This window comes from Amia ocellicauda, chromosome 14 (genome assembly GCF_036373705.1).
Source record: "Amia ocellicauda isolate fAmiCal2 chromosome 14, fAmiCal2.hap1, whole genome shotgun sequence".
In the NCBI taxonomy this organism is placed as follows: domain Eukaryota; kingdom Metazoa; phylum Chordata; class Actinopteri; order Amiiformes; family Amiidae; genus Amia; species Amia ocellicauda.
The window spans coordinates 5,539,522-5,560,905 of NC_089863.1; the positions used below are offsets into that span (position 1 = coordinate 5,539,522).

General features: G+C 44.7%; 5 non-coding genes across 5 annotated transcripts; all 5 read left to right on the plus strand.

The window, feature by feature from the left end:
* Positions 1-1,702: 1,702 nt before the first annotated feature.
* Positions 1,703-1,774, plus strand: trnae-cuc (transfer RNA glutamic acid (anticodon CUC)). Its single transcript has one exon. It is a non-coding gene; the product is annotated as a tRNA-Glu (tRNA).
* Positions 1,775-6,738: 4,964 nt separating this feature from the next.
* On the plus strand, positions 6,739-6,810 carry trnae-cuc (transfer RNA glutamic acid (anticodon CUC)). Its single transcript has one exon. It is a non-coding gene; the product is annotated as a tRNA-Glu (tRNA).
* A 4,964-nt stretch (positions 6,811-11,774) lies between these two features.
* trnae-cuc (transfer RNA glutamic acid (anticodon CUC)) lies at positions 11,775-11,846 on the plus strand. Its single transcript has one exon. It is a non-coding gene; the product is annotated as a tRNA-Glu (tRNA).
* A 3,871-nt stretch (positions 11,847-15,717) lies between these two features.
* trnae-cuc (transfer RNA glutamic acid (anticodon CUC)) lies at positions 15,718-15,789 on the plus strand. Its single transcript has one exon. It is a non-coding gene; the product is annotated as a tRNA-Glu (tRNA).
* A 5,020-nt stretch (positions 15,790-20,809) lies between these two features.
* On the plus strand, positions 20,810-20,881 carry trnae-cuc (transfer RNA glutamic acid (anticodon CUC)). Its single transcript has one exon. It is a non-coding gene; the product is annotated as a tRNA-Glu (tRNA).
* Positions 20,882-21,384: the final 503 nt, after the last annotated feature.

Sequence of the window (21,384 nt, forward strand, 5' to 3'; positions counted from 1 at the left end):
CGGCACAAGGGATGGGGACATCCTTCCGTATCCAAGCTCCATTCTCCTTCACTCGGCGATTGGCAAAGTCATATAGATATATATACATACATACAGTTAGGTCCATAACTGGGTAGATGAGCAGCGGAGGACACCGTGGGCACACTGGCCTGGTCTGGCTACCCAAGTAGGGGTACTGATGCGGAGGTTCCTAGGGGCAGCCATGGGGGAAGAGCATTGGCAGGTAGCGGTCCTCAGGCCACTGCAGGAGGAGCTGCTGACGTGGCACCAGTGCATCACAAAGACAGTGCAACACCACCACTAGGGTTTCTACAGGGCCAGTGCCGATGAGATGTGGAAGACTTCTGCCGACTGGCCAGGAATTGAGAGGAAGGGATTGTGACTGGGTAGCTGAGTTGGCGTGAAGCAGAGAGTGTGTGCCAATGCTATGCGGGAGCGAGCGCCTGTGTGATAGAGAGCAGAATAGAGTGAGATAGGGAGTTAAGTGTAATTGTTTGGGCGTGGGTCTCAGCCGATAGGGGCCTTTTAGATTGTGTTTTTTAAGGCCAATAAACCTTCCTGACGTTGCTTTATACTTGTTGTCTGCTAAAGGAAAAAGACCCCCGCTTGCTACAATACTTTTGTTTGTTAACTTTCGAACTTTGGATTCACTTGACAATAGTACGTCCACCTGCTTCCGCAGTCAGTGCACCAGTCACAATCATAGATTTTATAGATTTGCTTTAACCCTGGCCAGTAGGAATTCGACCTGCCCACATCAAACATCTGCGTCTCTCTGCCCCCGCCCCTCCCCCAAGGCATCGCAGGCTGGCAGGCAGCACAGACACAAGGCTGCGCGCACACAAGAGCAAACCCACAAGCAGTGACCACATAGATACAGAATACTTTGTAAAAAATAATCCCAACGCTGGACGGGCCCCTTCGCTGGCTGGGGCCCCGGGACTCGAGCCCTGGTAAGCCCTTGCAATAAGTAAGCCTGACTACACCTATACTTAAGAATTAAACCGGCTCATCGTTATTGAAAGCGAAGAAAATGTGAACAATCTTCTGTTTTTCACTTCTGACAGATTACATACAAATTTAAATACATTCGCTACATCATGAATGAACCAACTGGCAATATATTGTCTTTGAAATGAACTTTACACCATTCCGCGATACAGCGAATAAAAAGCCTATCATTGAACTTTTATAACGTATATTTTGAAAACAACCACAGTCATACATACAACCTGCTACTTGAGAAACATAAATATTCTACTTTTCAGTACATCTAAACATTTGAATAAGTCGTGAAGTGAACTTACTTTAAGCGCACTCTTCGGTCTGAAGTCATCTGAGGAGCCTTTTCTCAAAGTGGTCTGAAGGAAGAGCACTCGAGCGCTTTCAAATAATGAATCTGGGAACATCTGTGACAGTATCAAACACGTGTTTAATGATTTATTATCCATTATTCGAGTTGCATACTGCAACTTCGGAGTCCTATACGACAAGGTCAGTGTGGAACCGTGTATGCATGTCGTTATCCATCCAACACAAAACTATAATCGTGACTTTTGATCTTTAAAAAACATTGCTCGTGCCACTTTCCTTATGAATACGTTAATACATAATCGAAGTCTTGTGGAGCTTACATCAGTTCATAATGACACAATCTGTTCCATATTTTGGATCTTTCTATCTCACGAGCAAAGTCACCGCTTCCCTGGTGGTCTAGTGGTTAGGATTCGGCGCTCTCACCGCCGCGGCCCGGGTTCGATTCCCGGTCAGGGAAGTCGCTTTTTCCCGCCCCTTCCATAAACGAATGGAAAATCAATAAATCAAAACGAGCACTAATCACGCTAAGTAGAGTGCATGTTATCAAATATGTATTTCCTGACTTCCCGTTTCAATCCTTGTAATGAGGGTGGGAGGTGCTGTATTGTGAGAAGAAGGGCCATGTGCGCTGCTTGCAAAATGCAGGATGCGAAGGTAGCACATTACAAAGGATTGAGGGAGAGAGACGATACTGCATTTCATAATACATCTTGAGACAGGTGTGAATTCTCACACTGTCAGAGAGTTGACGCTGTCTTGGAAATATTACAGTGGTGGGTCCAAGGAGACACTTTTGTAAGTCAATCTTATTTGCACGCTTGTATTATTTCATGCTAATTTGTCTTTGAGTGACCATCTAGGGAGGCATGTAAGAAATGCTGGAAATAAACTCATTCATGAACGGAAAAGATGTTCAGTTAAACTTCCGCAGTTTATTGTTAACCTATTTCTTGCTTTAATTTACTAATGTGATCTTTATAAGTGACATGGGAATCGAGAATTAGTCAAAGGTATTGAAGAGGTTACTACTGTAATTTGTGAGTTGTTGATTACTATAGAGGGAGGGCTGGAAGACTTAAGGGGATCTAAAATATACATTCTTTTTTTGTTTTGATTAGAGAAACATTGGTTTGAGCACCAGTTGAGCTTAAAACGTTTGAATTTAGGAGGAGATTAAGGTTAACCATCAACGGCTTTAAGGAAATCCCTGGTTTTGTTGTCCGTGAGAGCTGTTTGTATGTGTTCAGTTAGCAGTAAAGTGGCTGATGCAAGACGATCTTTTTGTGCAAAAGACAAACTGATTTTCAGATTCTGATTCTGAGATTCTAAATAAAAAACTGGCCAGTAAGTATTTTTCCAAATATTTTTTAGAACAGGTACAATGCTGATGGGTCTGTAGTTCGAAATGTGTTCTTTAATCAGATGGGGGTGATCAAGCCTTTCTTACAAATGGGATGAGTGTTATTTAAGATGCAAAGATTAGTAATGTGATGAATAATATTTTATACACATCTGCTGCGTGAAGAATGCTGACCAGCACCAGTCTACTCAAACACTCCAATATCAGCAACAAACTTAGGTTATGTTATGTTCATTATTATGCAGGAGGTAAACCATCTGGTATTTGAATGAGATGTAATCACTTCCAATAGATAAGACTGTAACCTGTCTATCTGAAGATGCAAAAAGGCTTCTCCAAACTCACATGTATATTTATCTATAATCTATATTTATGTTTTATGGAATAAACTTGTTACTTCTTCATCGCTGTATCCTGGGATTTACTAAAACCACTACAGATATAAAGAGCGATAATAGTCTTGAATTCAATAAACATGATCCAGTGATTGTGCAGCTCTTGACTGCAGGTCTCTGCGCATACAGGGTGTTTAATGAGTCGCTGAATCGGCGCTGCTGTTTAAACCGAGACAGTCGATACCATCCCACACAGAGATCACCAGACCAGCCCACCTGCTCACTGATTGGGTTAGGAAGAACCGTCACTCAAAACTACTCGACCAATGGAGAGCCATGATCCACGCCTCCCTGTAAATCCCACCCTCACGACAAAACAGCGCCAAAACTCGTAAACGAAAGAAAAAAAATCGAAAGCAAAGAAACTGGCGACGAAAACAAAAAATGCAGCATCACAAGCAAAGACGAGGGCTGCAGGCCAGTCTTGATAAAGTTTTTTTTTTTTATGATTTCAATACATTTATTTGTTTTCAATTCTATAAATGTTGCATTCGATTTTTTTATTTTTGATCTCAAAATCAATTTTTTGACTAGAGGCAGAGGAGGGTCGTGGTTTGGAGGAGGTGCGACGGCGAGGGCTGACTACCGGAGTACTGGCAGGACCAGCACTGAAGGGTGCTGCTATCTCTGAAGCTCCAAAGTCAGCCAGCTCCTCAACCAGCCACTCCCTGAAGGCCAACTGTGTGAGATGCGCCAGCCCTTTCACCTTGGTCAGGTGCTGGTGCAGGATGAAGGAGTTGACGACAGCAGTGTCCACAAAGTGGTAAAAGAGGGTCTTGTACCACTTCATGGTCTTCTGCAGGACATGGCAGTAGCCGACCAGAGCATCGGACAGGTCGACGCCCCCAATTCCAGCAGTGTAGTCCTTCACGGCACAAGGGATGGGGACATCCTTCCGTATCCAAGCTCCATTCTCCTTCACTCGGCGATTGGCAAAGTCATATAGATATTAATTCATACATACAGTTAGGTCCATAACTGGGTAGATGAGTAGTGGAGGACACCGTGAGCACACTGGCCTGGTCTGGCTACCCAAGTAGGGGTACTGATGCGGAGGTTCCTAGGGGCAGCCATGGGGGAGGAGCAATGGCAGGTAGCGGTCCTCAGGCCACTGCAGGAGGAGCTGCTGACGTGGCACCAGTGGATCACAAAGACAGTGCAACACCTCCACTAGGGTTTCTACAGGGCCAGTGCCGATGAGATGTGGAATACTTCTGCCGACTGGCAGATGCAAGACGCTGAATCGGCGCTGCTGTTGAAACCGAGACAGTCGATACCATCCCACACAGAGATCACCAGACCAGCCCACCTGCTCACTGATTGGGTTAGGAAGAACCGTCACTCAAAACTACTGGACCAATGGAGAGCCGAGATCCACGCCTCCCTGTAAATCCCACCCTCACGACAAAACAGCGCCAAAACTCGTAAACGAAAGAAAAAAATCAAAAGCAAAGAAACGGGCGACGAAAACAAAATTGCAGCATCGCAAGCAAAGACGGGGGCTGCAGGCCAGTTTTGATAAAGTTTTTTTTTTTTTTTTTGCTTTCGATACATTTATTTGTTTTCAATTCTATAAATGTTGCATTCGATTTTTTTATTTTTGATCTCAAAATCAATTTTTTGACTAGAGGCAGAGGAGGGTCGTGGTTTGGAGGAGGTGCGACGGCGAGGGCTGACTACCGGAGTACTGGCAGGACCAGCACTGAAGGGTGCTGCTATCTCTGAAGCTCCAAAGTCAGCCAGCTCCTCAAACAGCCGCTCCCTGAAGGCCAACTGTGTGAGATGCGCCAGCCCTTTCACCTTGGTCAGGTGCTGGTGCAGGATGAAGGAGTTGACGACAGCAGTGTCCACAAAGTGGTAAAAGAGGGTCTTCTACCACTTCATGGTCTTCTGCAGGACATGGCAGTAGCCAAGCAGAGCATCGGACAGGTCGACGCCCCCAATTCCAGCAGTGTAGTCCTTCACGGCACAAGGGATGGGGACATCCTTCCGTATCCAAGCTCCATTCTCCTTCACTCGGCGATTGGCAAAGTCATATAGATATATATACATACATACAGTTAGGTCCATAACTGGGTAGATGAGCAGCGGAGGACACCGTGGGCACACTGGCCTGGTCTGGCTACCCAAGTAGGGGTACTGATGCGGAGGTTCCTAGGGGCAGCCATGGGGGAAGAGCATTGGCAGGTAGCGGTCCTCAGGCCACTGCAGGAGGAGCTGCTGACGTGGCACCAGTGCATCACAAAGACAGTGCAACACCACCACTAGGGTTTCTACAGGGCCAGTGCCGATGAGATGTGGAAGACTTCTGCCGACTGGCCAGGAATTGAGAGGAAGGGATTGTGACTGGGTAGCTGAGTTGGCGTGAAGCAGAGAGTGTGTGCCAATGCTATGCGGGAGCGAGCGCCTGTGTGATAGAGAGCAGAATAGAGTGAGATAGGGAGTTAAGTGTAATTGTTTGGGCGTGGGTCTCAGCCGATAGGGGCCTTTTAGATTGTGTTTTTTAAGGCCAATAAACCTTCCTGACGTTGCTTTATACTTGTTGTCTGCTAAAGGAAAAAGACCCCCGCTTGCTACAATACTTTTGTTTGTTAACTTTCGAACTTTGGATTCACTTGACAATAGTACGTCCACCTGCTTCCGCAGTCAGTGCACCAGTCACAATCATAGATTTTATAGATTTGCTTTAACCCTGGCCAGTAGGAATTCGACCTGCCCACATCAAACATCTGCGTCTCTCTGCCCCCGCCCCTCCCCCAAGGCATCGCAGGCTGGCAGGCAGCACAGACAGAAGGCTGCGCGCACACAAGAGCAAACCCACAAGCAGTGACCACATAGATACAGAATACTTTGTAAAAAATAATCCCAACGCTGGACGGGCCCCTTCGCTGGCTGGGGCCCCGGGACTCGAGCCCTGGTAAGCCCTTGCAATAAGTAAGCCTGACTACACCTATACTTAAGAATTAAACCGGCTCATCGTTATTGAAAGCGAAGAAAATGTGAACAATCTTCTGTTTTTCACTTCTGACAGATTACATACAAATTTAAATACATTCGCTACATCATGAATGAACCAACTGGCAATATATTGTCTTTGAAATGAACTTTACACCATTCCGCGATACAGCGAATAAAAAGCCTATCATTGAACTTTTATAACGTATATTTTGAAAACAACCACAGTCATACATACAACCTGCTACTTGAGAAACATAAATATTCTACTTTTCAGTACATCTAAACATTTGAATAAGTCGTGAAGTGAACTTACTTTAAGCGCACTCTTCGGTCTGAAGTCATCTGAGGAGCCTTTTCTCAAAGTGGTCTGAAGGAAGAGCACTCGAGCGCTTTCAAATAATGAATCTGGGAACATCTGTGACAGTATCAAACACGTGTTTAATGATTTATTATCCATTATTCGAGTTGCATACTGCAACTTCGGAGTCCTATACGACAAGGTCAGTGTGGAACCGTGTATGCATGTCGTTATCCATCCAACACAAAACTATAATCGTGACTTTTGATCTTTAAAAAACATTGCTCGTGCCACTTTCCTTATTAATACGTTAATAAATAATTGAAGTCTTGTGGAGCTTACATCAGTTCATAATGTCACAATCTGTTCCATATTTTGGATCTTTCTATCTCACGAGCAAAGTCACCGCTTCCCTGGTGGTCTAGTGGTTAGGATTCGGCGCTCTCACCGCCGCGGCCCGGGTTCGATTCCCGGTCAGGGAACTCGCTCTTTCCCGCCCCTTCCATAAGCGAATGGAAAATCAATAAATCAAAACGAGCACTAATCACGCTAAGTAGAGTGCATGTTATCAAATATGTATTTCCTGACTTCCCGTTTCAATCCTTGTAATGAGGGTGGGAGGTGCTGTATTGTGAGAAGAAGGGCCATGTGCGCTGCTTGCAAAATGCAGGATGCGAAGGTAGCACATTACAAAGGATTGAGGGAGAGAGACGATACTGCATTTCATAATACATCTTGAGACAGGTGTGAATTCTCACACTGTCAGAGAGTTGACGCTGTCTTGGAAATATTACAGTGGTGGGTCCAAGGAGACACTTTTGTAAGTCAATCTTATTTGCACGCTTGTATTATTTCATGCTAATTTGTCTTTGAGTGACCATCTAGGGAGGCATGTAAGAAATGCTGGAAATAAACTCATTCATGAACGGAAAAGATGTTCAGTTAAACTTCCGCAGTTTATTGTTAACCTATTTCTTGCTTTAATTTACTAATGTGATCTTTATAAGTGACATGGGAATCGAGAATTAGTCAAAGGTATTGAAGAGGTTACTACTGTAATTTGTGAGTTGTTGATTACTATAGAGGGAGGGCTGGAAGACTTAAGGGGATCTAAAATATACATTCTTTTTTTGTTTTGATTAGAGAAACATTGGTTTGAGCACCAGTTGAGCTTAAAACGTTTGAATTTAGGAGGAGATTAAGGTTAACCATCAACGGCTTTAAGGAAATCCCTGGTTTTGTTGTCCGTGAGAGCTGTTTGTATGTGTTCAGTTAGCAGTAAAGTGGCTGATGCAAGACGATCTTTTTGTGCAAAAGACAAACTGATTTTCAGATTCTGATTCTGAGATTCTAAATAAAAAACTGGCCAGTAAGTATTTTTCCAAATATTTTTTAGAACAGGTACAATGCTGATGGGTCTGTAGTTCGAAATGTGTTCTTTAATCAGATGGGGGTGATCAAGCCTTTCTTACAAATGGGATGAGTGTTATTTAAGATGCAAAGATTAGTAATGTGATGAATAATATTTTATACACATCTGCTGCGTGAAGAATGCTGACCAGCACCAGTCTACTCAAACACTCCAATATCAGCAACAAACTTAGGTTATGTTATGTTCATTATTATGCAGGAGGTAAACCATCTGGTATTTGAATGAGATGTAATCACTTCCAATAGATAAGACTGTAACCTGTCTATCTGAAGATGCAAAAAGGCTTCTCCAAACTCACATGTATATTTATCTATAATCTATATTTATGTTTTATGGAATAAACTTGTTACTTCTTCATCGCTGTATCCTGGGATTTACTAAAACCACTACAGATATAAAGAGCGATAATAATCTTGAATTCAATAAACATGATCCAGTGATTGTGCAGCTCTTGACTGCAGGTCTCTGCGCATACAGGGTGTTTAATGAGTCGCTGAATCGGCGCTGCTGTTTAAACCGAGACAGTCGATACCATCCCACACAGAGATCACCAGACCAGCCCACCTGCTCACTGATTGGGTTAGGAAGAACCGTCACTCAAAACTACTCGACCAATGGAGAGCCATGATCCACGCCTCCCTGTAAATCCCACCCTCACGACAAAACAGCGCCAAAACTCGTAAACGAAAGAAAAAAAATCGAAAGCAAAGAAACTGGCGACGAAAACAAAAAATGCAGCATCACAAGCAAAGACGAGGGCTGCAGGCCAGTCTTGATAAAGTTTTTTTTTTTTTTTGATTTCAATACATTTATTTGTTTTCAATTCTATAAATGTTGCATTCGATTTTTTTATTTTTGATCTCAAAATCAATTTTTTGACTAGAGGCAGAGGAGGGTCGTGGTTTGGAGGAGGTGCGACGGCGAGGGCTGACTACCGGAGTACTGGCAGGACCAGCACTGAAGGGTGCTGCTATCTCTGAGGCTCCAAAGTCAGCCAGCTCCTCAACCAGCCGCTCCCTGAAGGCCAACTGTGTGAGATGCGCCAGCCCTTTCACCTTGGTCAGGTGCTGGTGCAGGATGAAGGAGTTGACGACAGCAGTGTCCACAAAGTGGTAAAAGAGGGTCTTCTACCACTTCATGGTCTTCTGCAGGACATGGCAGTAGCCGACCAGAGAATCGGACAGGTCGACGCCCCCAATTCCAGCAGTGTAGTCCTTCACGGCACAAGGGATGGGGACATCCTTCCGTATCCAAGCTCCATTCTCCTTCACTCGGCGATTGGCAAAGTCATATAGATATATATACATACATACAGTTAGGTCCATAACTGGGTAGATGAGCAGCGGAGGACACCGTGGGCACACTGGCCTGGTCTGGCTACCCAAGTAGGGGTACTGATGCAGAGGTTCCTAGGGGCAGCCATGAGGGAGGAGCAATGGCAGGTAGCGGTCCTCAGGCCACTGCAGGAGGAGCTGCTGACGTGGCACCAGTGGATCACAAAGACAGTGCAACACCTCCACTAGGGTTTCTACAGGGCCAGTGCCGATGAGATGTGGAAGACTTCTGCCGACTGGCAGATGCAAGACGCTGAATCGGCGCTGCTGTTGAAACCGAGACAGTCGATACCATCCCACACAGAGATCACCAGACCAGCCCACCTGCTCACTGATTGGGTTAGGAAGAACCGTCACTCAAAACTACTGGACCAATGGAGAGCCGAGATCCACGCCTCCCTGTAAATCCCACCCTCACGACAAAACAGCGCCAAAACTCGTAAACGAAAGAAAAAAATCAAAAGCAAAGAAACGGGCGACGAAAACAAAATTGCAGCATCGCAAGCAAAGACGGGGGCTGCAGGCCAGTTTTGATAAAGATTTTTTTTTTTTTTTGCTTTCGATACATTTATTTGTTTTCAATTCTATAAATGTTGCATTCGATTTTTTTATTTTTGATCTCAAAATCAATTTTTTGACTAGAGGCAGAGGAGGGTCGTGGTTTGGAGGAGGTGCGACGGCGAGGGCTGACTACCGGAGTACTGGCAGGACCAGCACTGAAGGGTGCTGCTATCTCTGAAGCTCCAAAGTCAGCCAGCTCCTCAACCAGCCGCTCCCTGAAGGCCAACTGTGTGAGATGCGCCAGCCCTTTCACCTTGGTCAGGTGCTGGTGCAGGATGAAGGAGTTGACGACAGCAGTGTCCACAAAGTGGTAAAAGAGGGTCTTCTACCACTTCATGGTCTTCTGCAGGACATGGCAGTAGCCAAGCAGAGCATCGGACAGGTCGACGCCCCCAATTCCAGCAGTGTAGTCCTTCACGGCACAAGGGATGGGGACATCCTTCCGTATCCAAGCTCCATTCTCCTTCACTCGGCGATTGGCAAAGTCATATAGATATATATACATACATACAGTTAGGTCCATAACTGGGTAGATGAGCAGCGGAGGACACCGTGGGCACACTGGCCTGGTCTGGCTACCCAAGTAGGGGTACTGATGCGGAGGTTCCTAGGGGCAGCCATGGGGGAAGAGCATTGGCAGGTAGCGGTCCTCAGGCCACTGCAGGAGGAGCTGCTGACGTGGCACCAGTGCATCACAAAGACAGTGCAACACCACCACTAGGGTTTCTACAGGGCCAGTGCCGATGAGATGTGGAAGACTTCTGCCGACTGGCAAGGAATTGAGAGGAAGGGATTGTGACTGGGTAGCTGAGTTGGCGTGAAGCAGAGAGTGTGTGCCAATGCTATGCGGGAGCGAGCGCCTGTGTGATAGAGAGCAGAATAGAGTGAGATAGGGAGTTAAGTGTAATTGTTTGGGCGTGGGTCTCAGCCGATAGGGGCCTTTTAGATTGTGTTTTTTAAGGCCAATAAACCTTCCTGACGTTGCTTTATACTTGTTGTCTGCTAAAGGAAAAAGACCCCCGCTTGCTACAATACTTTTGTTTGTTAACTTTCGAACTTTGGATTCACTTGACAATAGTACGTCCACCTGCTTCCGCAGTCAGTGCACCAGTCACAATCATAGATTTTATAGATTTGCTTTAACCCTGGCCAGTAGGAATTCGACCTGCCCACATCAAACATCTGCGTCTCTCTGCCCCCGCCCCTCCCCCAAGGCATCGCAGGCTGGCAGGCAGCACAGACACAAGGCTGCGCGCACACAAGAGCAAACCCACAAGCAGTGACCACATAGATACAGAATACTTTGTAAAAAATAATCCCAACGCTGGACGGGCCCCTTCGCTGGCTGGGGCCCCGGGACTCGAGCCCTGGTAAGCCCTTGCAATAAGTAAGCCTGACTACACCTATACTTAAGAATTAAACCGGCTCATCGTTATTGAAAGCGAAGAAAATGTGAACAATCTTCTGTTTTTCACTTCTGACAGATTACATACAAATTTAAATACATTCGCTACATCATGAATGAACCAACTGGCAATATATTGTCTTTGAAATGAACTTTACACCATTCCGCGATACAGCGAATAAAAAGCCTATCATTGAACTTTTATAACGTATATTTTGAAAACAACCACAGTCATACATACAACCTGCTACTTGAGAAACATAAAAATTCTACTTTTCAGTACATCTAAACATTTGAATAAGTCGTGAAGTGAACTTACTTTAAGCGCACTCTTCGGTCTGAAGTCATCTGAGGAGCCTTTTCTCAAAGTGGTCTGAAGGAAGAGCACTCGAGCGCTTTCAAATAATGAATCTGGGAACATCTGTGACAGTATCAAACACGTGTTTAATGATTTATTATCCATTATTCGAGTTGCATACTGCAACTTCGGAGTCCTATACGACAAGGTCAGTGTGGAACCGTGTATGCATGTCGTTATCCATCCAACACAAAACTATAATCGTGACTTTTGATCTTTAAAAAACATTGCTCGTGCCACTTTCCTTATTAATACGTTAATAAATAATCGAAGTCTTGTGGAGTTTACATCAGTTCATAATGACACAATCTGTTCCATATTTTGGATCTTTCTATCTCACGAGCGAAGTCACCGCTTCCCTGGTGGTCTAGTGGTTAGGATTCGGCGCTCTCACCGCCGCGGCCCGGGTTCGATTCCCGGTCAGGGAACTCGCTCTTTCCCGCCCCTTCCATAAGCGAATGGAAAATCAATAAATCAAATCTATTCACGCTAAGTAGAGTGCATGTTATCAAATATGTATTTCCTGACTTCCCGTTTCAATCCTTGTAATGAGGGTGGGAGGTGCTGTATTGTGAGAAGAAGGGCCATGTGCGCTGCTTGCAAAATGCAGGATGCGAAGGTAGCACATTACTAAGGATTGAGGGAGAGAGACGATACTGCATTTCATAATACATCTTGAGACAGGTGTGAATTCTCACACTGTCAGAGAGTTGCCGCTGTCTTGGAAATATTACAGTGGTGGGTCCAAGGAGACACTTTTGTAAGTCAATCTTTTTTGCACGCTTGTATTATTTCCTGACGGCTGCTAATTTGTCTTTGAGTGACCATCTAGGGAGGCATGTAAGAAATGCTGGAAATAAACTCATTCATGAACGGAAAAGATGTTCAGTTAAACTTCCGCAGTTTATTGTTAACCTATTTCTTGCTTTAATTTACTAATGTGATCTTTATAAGTGACATGGGAATCGAGAATTAGTCAAAGGTATTGAAGAGGTTACTACTGTAATTTGTGAGTTGTTGATTACTATAGAGGGAGGGCTGGAAGACTTAAGGGGATCTAAAATATACATTCTTTTTTTGTTTTGATTAGAGAAACATTGGTTTGAGCACCAGTTGAGCTTAAAACGTTTGAATTTAGGAGGAGATTAAGGTTAACCATCAACGGCTTTAAGGAAATCCCTGGTTTTGTTGTCCGTGAGAGCTGTTTGTATGTGTTCAGTTAGCAGTAAAGTGGCTGATGCAAGACGATCTTTTTGTGCAAAAGACAAACTGATTTTCAGATTCTGATTCTGAGATTCTAAATAAAAAACTGGCCAGTAAGTATTTTTCCAAATATTTTTTAGAACAGGTACAATGCTGATGGGTCTGTAGTTCGAAATGTGTTCTTTAATCAGATGGGGGTGATCAAGCCTTTCTTACAAATGGGATGAGTGTTATTTAAGATGCAAAGATTAGTAATGTGATGAATAATATTTTATACACATCTGCTGCGTGAAGAATGCTGACCAGCACCAGTCTACTCAAACACTCCAATATCAGCAACAAACTTAGGTTATGTTATGTTCATTATTATGCAGGAGGTAAACCATCTGGTATTTGAATGAGATGTAATCACTTCCAATAGATAAGACTGTAACCTGTCTATCTGAAGATGCAAAAAGGCTTCTCCAAACTCACATGTATATTTATCTATAATCTATATTTATGTTTTATGGAATAAACTTGTTACTTCTTCATCGCTGTATCCTGGGATTTACTAAAACCACTACAGATATAAAGAGCGATAATAGTCTTGAATTCAATAAACATGATCCAGTGATTGTGCAGCTCTTGACTGCAGGTCTCTGCGCATACAGGGTGTTTAATGAGTCGCTGAATCGGCGCTGCTGTTTAAACCGAGACAGTCGATACCATCCCACACAGAGATCACCAGACCAGCCCACCTGCTCACTGATTGGGTTAGGAAGAACCGTCACTCAAAACTACTCGACCAATGGAGAGCCATGATCCACGCCTCCCTGTAAATCCCACCCTCACGACAAAACAGCGCCAAAACTCGTAAACGAAAGAAAAAAAATCGAAAGCAAAGAAACTGGCGACGAAAACAAAAAATGCAGCATCACAAGCAAAGACGAGGGCTGCAGGCCAGTCTTGATAAAGTTTTTTTTTTTTATGATTTCAATACATTTATTTGTTTTCAATTCTATAAATGTTGCATTCGATTTTTTTATTTTTGATCTCAAAATCAATTTTTTGACTAGAGGCAGAGGAGGGTCGTGGTTTGGAGGAGGTGCGACGGCGAGGGCTGACTACCGGAGTACTGGCAGGACCAGCACTGAAGGGTGCTGCTATCTCTGAAGCTCCAAAGTCAGCCAGCTCCTCAACCAGCCACTCCCTGAAGGCCAACTGTGTGAGATGCGCCAGCCCTTTCACCTTGGTCAGGTGCTGGTGCAGGATGAAGGAGTTGACGACAGCAGTGTCCACAAAGTGGTAAAGGAGGGTCTTGTACCACTTCATGGTCTTCTGTAGGACATGGCAGTAGCCAACCAGAGCATCGGACAGGTCGACGCCCCCAATTCCAGCAGTGTAGTCCCTCACGGCACAAGGGATGGGGACATCCTTCCGTATCCAAGCTCCATTCTCCCTCACTCGGCGATTGGCAAAGTCATATAGATATATATACATACATACAGTTAGGTCCATAACTGGGTAGATGAGCAGCGGAGGACACCGTGGGCACACTGGCCTGGTCTGGCTACCCAAGTAGGGGTACTGATGCGGAGGTTCCTAGGGGCAGCCATGGGGGAAGAGCATTGGCAGGTAGCGGTCCTCAGGCCACTGCAGGAGGAGCTGCTGACGTGGCACCAGTGCATCACAAAGACAGTGCAACACCACCACTAGGGTTTCTACAGGGCCAGTGCCGATGAGATGTGGAAGACTTCTGCCGACTGGCCAGGAATTGAGAGGAAGGGATTGTGACTGGGTAGCTGAGTTGGCGTGAAGCAGAGAGTGTGTGCCAATGCTATGCGGGAGCGAGCGCCTGTGTGATAGAGAGCAGAATAGAGTGAGATAGGGAGTTAAGTGTAATTGTTTGGGCGTGGGTCTCAGCCGATAGGGGCCTTTTAGATTGTGTTTTTTAAGGCCAATAAACCTTCCTGACGTTGCTTTATACTTGTTGTCTGCTAAAGGAAAAAGGCCCCCGCTTGCTACAATACTTTTGTTTGTTAACTTTCGAACTTTGGATTCACTTGACAATAGTACGTCCACCTGCTTCCGCAGTCAGTGCACCAGTCACAATCATAGATTTTATAGATTTGCTTTAACCCTGGCCAGTAGGAATTCGACCTGCCCACATCAAACATCTGCGTCTCTCTGCCCCCGCCCCTCCCCCAAGGCATCGCAGGCTGGCAGGCAGCACAGACACAAGGCTGCGCGCACACAAGAGCAAACCCACAAGCAGTGACCACATAGATACAGAATACTTTGTAAAAAATAATCCCAACGCTGGACGGGCCCCTTCGCTGGCTGGGGCCCCGGGACTCGAGCCCTGGTAAGCCCTTGCAATAAGTAAGCCTGACTACACCTATACTTAAGAATTAAACCGGCTCATCGTTATTGAAAGCGAAGAAAATGTGAACAATCTTCTGTTTTTCACTTCTGACAGATTACATACAAATTTAAATACATTCGCTACATCATGAATGAACCAACTGGCAATATATTGTCTTTGAAATGAACTTTACACCATTCCGCGATACAGCGAATAAAAAGCCTATCATTGAACTTTTATAACGTATATTTTGAAAACAACCACAGTCATACATACAACCTGCTACTTGAGAAACATAAATATTCTACTTTTCAGTACATCTAAACATTTGAATAAGTCGTGAAGTGAACTTACTTTAAGCGCACTCTTCGGTCTGAAGTCATCTGAGGAGCCTTTTCTCAACGTGGTCTGAAGGAAGAGCACTCGAGCGCTTTCAAATAATGAATCTGGGAACATCTGTGACAGTATCAAACACGTGTTTAATGATTTATTATCCATTATTCGAGTTGCATACTGCAACTTCGGAGTCCTATACGACAAGGTCAGTGTGGAACCGTGTATGCATGTCGTTATCCATCCAACACAAAACTATAATCGTGACTTTTGATCTTTAAAAAACATTGCTCGTGCCACTTTCCTTATGAATACGTTAATAAATAATCGAAGTCTTGTGGAGCTTACATCAGTTCATAATGACACAATCTGTTCCATATTTTGGATCTTTCTATCTCACGAGCAAAGTCACCGCTTTCCTGGTGGTCTAGTGGTTAGGATTCAGCGCTCTCACCGCCGCGGCCTGGGTTCGATTCCCGGTCAGGGAACTCACTCTTTCCCACCCCTTCCATAAACGAATGGAAAATCAATAAATCAAATCTATTCACGCTAAGTAGAGTGCATGTTATCAAATATGTATTTCCTGACTTCCCGTTTCAATCCTTGTAATGAGGGTGGGAGGTGCTGTATTGTGAGAAGAAGGGCCATGTGCACTGCTTGCAAAATGCAGGATGCGAATGTAGCACATTACAAAGGAGAAGAAGGGCCATGTGCGCTGCTTGCAAAATGCAGGATGCGAAGGTAGCACATTACAAAGGATTGAGGGAGAGAGATGATACTGCATTTCATAATACATCTTGAGACAGGTGTGAATTCTCACACTGTCAGAGAGTTGGCGCTGTCTAGGAAATATTACAGTGGTGGGTCCAAGGAGACACTTTTGTAAGTCAATCTTATTTGCACGCTTGTATTATTTCATGCTAATTTGTCTTTGAGTGACCATCTAGGGAGGCATGTAAGAAATGCTGGAAATAAACTCATTCATGAACGGAAAAGATGTTCAGTTAAACTTCCGCAGTTTATTGTTAACCTATTTCTTGCTTTAATTTACTAATGTGATCTTTATAAGTGACATGGGAATCGAGAATTAGTCAAAGGTATTGAAGAGGTTACTACTGTAATTTGTGAGTTGTTGATTACTATAGAGGGAGGGCTGGAAGACTTAAGGGGATCTAAAATATACATTCTTTTTTTGTTTTGATTAGAGAAACATTGGTTTGAGCACCAGTTGAGCTTAAAACGTTTGAATTTAGGAGGAGATTAAGGTTAACCATCAACGGCTTTAAGGAAATCCCTGGTATTGTTGTCCGTGAGAGCTGTTTGTATGTGTTCAGTTAGCAGTAAAGTGGCTGATGCAAGACGATCTTTTTGTGCAAAAGACAAACTGATTTTCAGATTCTGATTCTGAGATTCTAAATAAAAAACTGGCCAGTAAGTATTTTTCCAAATATTTTTTAGAACAGGTACAATGCTGATGGGTCTGTAGTTCGAAATGTGTTCTTTAATCAGATGGGGGTGATCAAGCCTTTCTTACAAATGGGATGAGTGTTATTTAAGATGCAAAGATAAGTAATGTGATGAATAATATTTTATACACATCTGTTGCGTGAAGAATGCTGACCAGCACCAGTCTACTCAAACACTCCAATATCAGCAACAAACTTAGGTTATGTTATGTTCATTATTATGCAGGAGGTAAACCATCTGGTATTTGAATGAGATGTAATCACTTCCAATAGATAAGACTGTAACCTGTCTATCTGAAGATGCAAAAAGGCTTCTCCAAACTCACATGTATATTTATCTATAATCTATATTTATGTTTTATGGAATAAACTTGTTACTTCTTCATCGCTGTATCCTGGGATTTACTAAAACCACTACAGATATAAAGAGCGATAATAATCTTGAATTCAATAAACATGATCCAGTGATTGTGCAGCTCTTGACTGCAGGTCTCTGCGCATACAGGGTGTTTAATGAGTCGCTGAATCGGCGCTGCTGTTGAAACCGAGACAGTCGATACCATCCCACACAGAGATCACCAGACCAGCCCACCTGCTCACTGATTGGGTTAGGAAGAACCGTCACTCAAAACTACTCGACCAATGGAGAGCCATGATCCACGCCTCCCTGTAAATCCCACCCTCACGACAAAACAGCGCCAAAACTCGTAAACGAAAGAAAAAAAATCGAAAGCAAAGAAACTGGCGACAAAAACAAAAAATGCAGCATCACAAGCAAAGACGAGGGCTGCAGGCCAGTCTTGATAAAGTTTTTTTTTTTTTTGATTTCAATACATTTATTTGTTTTCAATTCTATAAATGTTGCATTCGATTTTTTTATTTTTGATCTCAAAATCAATTTTTTGACTAGAGGCAGAGGAGGGTCGTGGTTTGGAGGAGGTGCGACGGCGAGGGCTGACTACCGGAGTACTGGCAGGACCAGCACTGAAGGGTGCTGCTATCTCTGAAGCTCCAAAGTCAGCCAGCTCCTCAACCAGCCGCTCCCTGAAGGCCAACTGTGTGAGATGCGCCAGCCCTTTCACCTTGGTCAGGTGCTGGTGCAGGATGAAGGAGTTGACGACAGCAGTGTCCACAAAGTGGTAAAAGAGGGTCTTGTACCACTTCATGGTCTTCTGCAGGACATGGCAGTAGCCGACCAGAGCATCGGACAGGTCGACGCCCCCAATTCCAGCAGTGTAGTCCTTCACGGCACAAGGGATGGGGACATCCTTCCGTATCCAAGCTCCATTCTCCTTCACTCGGCGATTGGCAAAGTCATATAGATATTAATTCATACATACAGTTAGGTCCATAACTGGGTAGATGAGTAGTGGAGGACACCGTGAGCACACTGGCCTGGTCTGGCTACCCAAGTAGGGGTACTGATGCAGAGGTTCCTAGGGGTAGCCATGGGGGAGGAGCAATGGCAGGTAGCGGTCCTCAGGCCACTGCAGGAGGAGCTGCTGACGTGGCACCAGTGGATCACAAAGACAGTGCAACACCTCCACTAGGGTTTCTACAGGGCCAGTGCCGATGAGATGTGGAAGACTTCTGCCGACTGGCAGATGCAAGACGCTGAATCGGCGCTGCTGTTGAAACCGAGACAGTCGATACCATCCCACACAGAGATCACCAGACCAGCCCACCTGCTCACTGATTGGGTTAGGAAGAACCGTCACTCAAAACTACTGGACCAATGGAGAGCCGAGATCCACGCCTCCCTGTAAATCCCACCCTCACGACAAAACAGCGCCAAAACTCGTAAACGAAAGAAAAAAATCAAAAGCAAAGAAACGGGCGACGAAAACAAAATTGCAGCATCGCAAGCAAAGACGGGGGCTGCAGGCCAGTTTTGATAAAGTTTTTTTTTTTTTTTTTGCTTTCGATACATTTATTTGTTTTCAATTCTATAAATGTTGCATTCGATTTTTTTATTTTTGATCTCAAAATCAATTTTTTGACTAGAGGCAGAGGAGTGTCGTGGTTTGGAGGAGGTGCGACGGCGAGGGCTGACTACCGGAGTACTGGCAGGACCAGCACTGAAGGGTGCTGCTATCTCTGAAGCTCCAAAGTCAGCCAGCTCCTCAACCAGCCGCTCCCTGAAGGCCAACTGTGTGAGATGCGCCAGCCCTTTCACCTTGGTCAGGTGCTGGTGCAGGATGAAGGAGTTGACGACAGCAGTGTCCACAAAGTGGTAAAAGAGGGTCTTCTACCACTTCATGGTCTTCTGCAGGACATGGCAGTAGCCAAGCAGAGCATCGGACAGGTCGACGCCCCCAATTCCAGCAGTGTAGTCCTTCACGGCACAAGGGATGGGGACATCCTTCCGTATCCAAGCTCCATTCTCCTTCACTCGGCGATTAGCAAAGTCATATAGATATATATACATACATACAGTTAGGTCCATAACTGGGTAGATGAGCAGCGGAGGACACCGTGGGCACACTGGCCTGGTCTGGCTACCCAAGTAGGGGTACTGATGCGGAGGTTCCTAGGGGCAGCCATGGGGGAAGAGCATTGGCAGGTAGCGGTCCTCAGGCCACAGCAGGAGGAGCTGCTGACGTGGCACCAGTGCATCACAAAGACAGTGCAACACCACCACTAGGGTTTCTACAGGGCCAGTGCCGATGAGATGTGGAAGACTTCTGCCGACTGGCCAGGAATTGAGAGGAAGGGATTGTGACTGGGTAGCTGAGTTGGCGTGAAGCAGAGAGTGTGTGCCAATGCTATGCGGGAGCGAGCGCCTGTGTGATAGAGAGCAGAATAGAGTGAGATAGGGAGTTAAGTGTAATTGTTTGGGCGTGGGTCTCAGCCGATAGGGGCCTTTTAGATTGTGTTTTTTAAGGCCAATAAACCTTCCTGACGTTGCTTTATACTTGTTGTCTGCTAAAGGAAAAAGACCCCCGCTTGCTACAATACTTTTGTTTGTTAACTTTCGAACTTTGGATTCACTTGACAATAGTACGTCCACCTGCTTCCGCAGTCAGTGCACCAGTCACAATCATAGATTTTATAGATTTGCTTTAACCCTGGCCAGTAGGAATTCGACCTGCCCACATCAAACATCTGCGTCTCTCTGCCCCCGCCCCTCCCCCAAGGCATCGCAGGCTGGCAGGCAGCACAGACACAAGGCTGCGCACACACAAGAGCAAACCCACAAGCAGTGACCACATAGATACAGAATACTTTGTAAAAAATAATCCCAACGCTGGACGGGCCCCTTCGCTGGCTGGGGCCCCGGGACTCGAGCCCTGGTAAGCCCTTGCAATAAGTAAGCCTGACTACACCTATACTTAAGAATTAAACCGGCTCATCGTTATTGAAAGCGAAGAAAATGTGAACAATCTTCTGTTTTTCACTTCTGACAGATTACATACAAATTTAAATACATTCGCTACATCATGAATGAACCTACTGGCAATATATTGTCTTTGAAATGAACTTTACACCATTCCGCGATACAGCGAATAAAAAGCCTATCATTGAACTTTTATAACGTATATTTTGAAAACAACCACAGTCATACATACAACCTGCTACTTGAGAAACATAAATATTCTACTTTTCAGTACATCTAAACATTTGAATAAGTCGTGAAGTGAACTTACTTTAAGCGCACTCTTCGGTCTGAAGTCATCTGAGGAGCCTTTTCTCAAAGTGGTCTGAAGGAAGAGCACTCGAGCGCTTTCAAATAATGAATCTGGGAACATCTGTGACAGTATCAAACACGTGTTTAATGATTTATTATCCATTATTCGAGTTGCATACTGCAACTTCGGAGTCCTATACGACAAGGTCAGTGTGGAACCGTGTATGCATGTCGTTATCCATCCAACACAAAACTATAATCGTGACTTTTGATCTTTAAAAAACATTGCTCGTGCCACTTTCCTTATGAATACGTTAATAAATAATCGAAGTCTTGTGGAGCTTACATCAGTTCATAATGACACAATCTGTTCCATATTTTGGATCTTTCTATCTCACGAGCGAAGTCACCGCTTCCCTGGTGGTCTAGTGGTTAGGATTCGGCGCTCTCACCGCCGCGGCCCGGGTTCGATTCCCGGTCAGGGAACTCGCTCTTTCCCGCCCCTTCCATAAGCGAATGGAAAATCAATAAATCAAATCTATTCACGCTAAGTAGAGTGCATGTTATCAAATATGTATTTCCTGACTTCCCGTTTCAATCCTTGTAATGAGGGTGGGAGGTGCTGTATTGTGAGAAGAAGGGCCATGTGCGCTGCTTGCAAAATGCAGGATGCGAAGGTAGCACATTACAAAGGATTGAGGGAGAGAGACGATACTGCATTTCATAATACATCTTGAGACAGGTGTGAATTCTCACACTGTCAGAGAGTTGGCGCTGTCTTGGAAATATTACAGTGGTGGGTCCAAGGAGACACTTTTGTAAGTCAATCTTATTTGCACGCTTGTATTATTTCCTGACGGCTGCTAATTTGTCTTTGAGTGACCATCTAGGGAGGCATGTAAGAAATGCTGGAAATAAACTCATTCATGAACGGAAAAGATGTTCAGTTAAACTTCCGCAGTTTATTGTTAACCTATTTCTTGCTTTAA